The following is a 3840-nucleotide window of genomic DNA, read 5'->3' as shown; positions in this document are numbered from 1 at the left end:
CCTCGCACCATCGCGCTAGGACCGGTTGCTACGGCAAGACCACGCGCCACCTGTAGCGGCAGGGCGCGGACGCCATCAAGACCAAGCTCCACCCCCAAGGCGGGCCCCGATGACCACAGCCGGCTGCCGCGCTTTCACCCCCGAGCTGTGTAGCGTCGCCTGACCGGGCAAGTTCAAGCCGGATCTGCCCCCTCGCTACGACGGCACCCCCGACCCCCGCGGAGTACTTGCAACTCTACGACCTGAGCATCAAAGCGGCCAACGGCGACGAGAAAGTCATGGCGAACTGGTTTCCCAGGGCTCTCAAGGATGGCGCCCGCTCCTGGCTCCTGAACCTGCCACCGGGCTCGATCTCCTCCTGGGACGAGATGCGCAACTGCTTCGTCGCCAACTTCCAGGGCACTCGCGACGGCCCACCGGCTGCGGGTGACCTGCGCCGCATCAGGCAGCAACCGGGAGATACCCTCCAGAAGTACATCCACCGCTTCAACAACGTCCGCCTCAAGATCCCCAAGGTGACGGACGAGGCTATCATCTCTGCGTTCTCTAATGGCATCCACGACGTCAAGATGAAGGAAGAGCTCGCTATCCACGAGGAGCTGTGCACATCCCTGGAGTTGTTCAACCTGGTGACCAAGTGTGGAAGAGCTGAGGAGGGGCGCCTCTCCCTCCTCGAGCTCCCAGCCATAGACCCGGAGGAGAAGAAAGCCAAGGCCAAGGACATGGAGCGCAAGGGAGCAGCCGTGCTCGCAGCGGAACCAGACACCAAGCATGGCTGAGACCAACCCGAGTCATCCAAGAGCAGCCGTTCGTTCTGCGCCTTCCACAACCTGAATACCCACAACACCGGCGACTGTCAAGAGCTCAAAGCCATTTGCGAAGGATGCTTCGGTCGATGCTCTAAGCGCGGCGACCGGGGCTACGGCCGAGGAGGAGGACGTGGTGGCGGATGCTGGGATGACCGTGGCCGTGCCAGGAGTGGCGCGACCGGCCTCGTGAGGACCTCTGGCAGGATCAGCCTCGCGAGGGCGCCTGGAGGGATCAGCCTTGTGAGGATCGTCCTCAAGGCAACGCCGGACTCCCTCCGCTGCCTCCACCGCCAAGAAGGAATGACGAACACCATCAAGACGAGGGGGCTGGGGCCTTCCAGGAGCCGCGTGCTATCGCCTGCATCTTGGGTGGAGCCCAGGCACCAGCCTCGCAGCATATCTTCAAGCAGTTTGCTCGTGAAGAAAATGCAGTCCTCCCCAAACTCGAAGCCACACGACCGCTCAGATGGCCCCAGTGCCCCATCACGTTCAACTCGGCAGATCAGCTCAAGTGCGCAGCTACCGCTGGCGCCCTCCCGATGCTTTGCTCCCCAGTCATCAGCAACGTGCAAGTTACCAAGACCCTCATCGACGCTGGCGCAGGGCTCAACGTCCTGTCCGTTGACATGTTTGACAACCTCCAAGTGCCATATGACCAGCTTCAGCCTACCAAACCTTTCTCAGGAGTGACCGAAGGTTCCACCACACCGATAGGGCAGGTCCGCCTCCCTGTCACCTTTAGGGAACGCAAGAACTACCGCACCAAGCTCATCCACTTCGACGTCGCGCACACCCGTTTGCTGTACAATGCCATCCTCAGGTGTCGAGCCCTGGCCAAGTTCATGGTGGTGACACACCACGGCTACAATGTCCTCAAGATGCCGGGAAGCGGCGGAATCATCACGGTCCCATGTGAAGAAAGAGATGCGGTGTGCTCCCTCGAGCGCGCCTTCCAAGCTGCAGCAATCGACGATCCCGACAGCAAGGGCGAGGGCCCTCCTGAGGTCATCCCCAAGAAGAAGAAGCAGTTGCACCGTGCAGGACCTCTGGAGGGTGGCGTCACAGCCGGAGCCTCATCAGGATCAGCGCCCGCTCCAAGGGCGCCTCCCTCCATCACATAGGAAGGCGCGCCCGGTGCCCTTCTCGGGCAGGGCTCGGGGGCTTTCTTCTGGAAGGCCATAGACCTTGCCCACACCATGAGGGAGGCGCTTGGGCACCACTTGGAGGCGTGCTTGACGGAACGTTTCCCTTAGGAGGTCACAGGGCAAGGATCGCCCACCTCTCAGGAGTTCATCACCAAGACCACCCAGGAATTGCAAGATGCAAGGGCCATGCGCGGCGACCGCCGCTCACGAGGTGCAGCTTCCCATCCAGCAAGGATGCCGGGCTGCGCATCTGCATCGACGTTCCAGGGCTCAACAGGGCCTCTTCTCAGGAGCTTTTCTGGCCTTCGCGCGTGGGACGCTGCGAGGGCCCACCGCACAGCTACGTTCGCATGCCCTTCGGCCTACCGAGCGTGTCATTCGCCTACCAGCGCAACCTGCGGCGCATCCTAGCGGCTCAGGAAGCCAGGCACCACGCTGTCCTGACGGAGATGGAGACGGTCCTCAAGGAACCACCTGAGCCCTCAGAGCCTCCTGAGGCTCAGGGCCCCGGTGGCTCGTGAGGATCAACCCCTTCGCTGCGCACCTTCAGCTGCCCCAACTCTCCTTCGTCAACATAACCAGGTGACATTTCCCAAGTTCATTTAGCTGGGAGCGCCCCTTGGGCTGTATCATTCCCAGGCCGCGTGGGTCTGTCCCTGTGCCATGTATCCCTTTTTATGTCTTTAGCTTACCTTGTTGGGAGCGTCCCTCGGAATGCATCATCCCCAAGCCGCTCGGGCCTGACCCAGTGGCATGTATCTCCCATGCACTTATTTAAGCCTGCTACTCTCATGTTTAATCTACCTATTATTACTACCTGCTCGACTATCGCCTCCCACGAGGCCTCCTCACGCCGGCACGGCGCTGGTGCACGGGTCCGTCCCTGCCACATCGAAAAACCTGAGCGGTCGAGCTCTGGCTCGCGGCACGCCCCGCGCACGTCACCTCACCGGGCCCTCAGTGCCTTCACCCCTTCGCGGAGCAACCAGTGGCAGGCTGGCAACCATAATGGCAGATCGTGTTCTTCCTTGTGCTGGCTCGCAGGAATCTCAAGAGGATAACACCAGGTGGCACTGCGAGCTCCCACCTCTTCCAAGTAATCCGCTTGCATGTTAAAAGGGGGGTTCCTGAGGATCGCGACTCAGGAGCTCTTACTAGCTCTCCAGCCCTGACCCCCTGGCCTTGACAGCAGCACGCGACCTGGCATACCAGCGGCAGCTGAGCTCGCTCGAGGGCCGGGACCTGAGGATGTAGAGCACAAAGGAGAGCATTGGGAGGGGGTGGACTTGTATGGGCCTGACCTAGCTACGCTGCGGATGTTTGCGCACAGGTCTGGCGCATCACGAAGAATCGACCCCGGACCGCCAAGATAAGTCACGAGCTCAGATCAACTAATCGTTGGAACCTAGGGGACACGCTCGCCGCAGCCCTATTGCGACAATGTCGCCTCCCTTTCTTATCTTACCACGGCTGCTTGAGCGATAAAGGGGACCCCTTGAGCATCGTGCCTCAGGAGCTCTTACCAGACCTCAGGCCGCTCGCCTCCTGGCCTTGACCACGGCACGTGACCTGGCATACCAGCGACGGCTGAAGCTTGCCTAGGGACCGGGACCTGTCATCATAGAGCAACAAGCTGTCGCGAGATTGGAAAGGGAAGATCGAGCGTAAACTGGACTTGCGCTCAGAAGGCTTCCATAATTAGGATAATATCAACAAAAGACATTGAAGACTCTTTACGCACCCCCACGGGGTACTTCTCGATTCCTCGCAGGGAAAAAAAGATGACAACCTGGGAGAATCCTATCTACACACCCCCGCGGCCGACGCCATCATCAACAGTGGGCCGCGGGAGGCCGGCGCCAGCCCCATCCACATCAGCGACGGCG

Source organism: Triticum aestivum, chromosome 4D (genome assembly GCF_018294505.1).
Source record: "Triticum aestivum cultivar Chinese Spring chromosome 4D, IWGSC CS RefSeq v2.1, whole genome shotgun sequence".
NCBI classification, from domain to species: domain Eukaryota; kingdom Viridiplantae; phylum Streptophyta; class Magnoliopsida; order Poales; family Poaceae; genus Triticum; species Triticum aestivum.
This window is presented reverse-complemented; position numbering follows the sequence as displayed.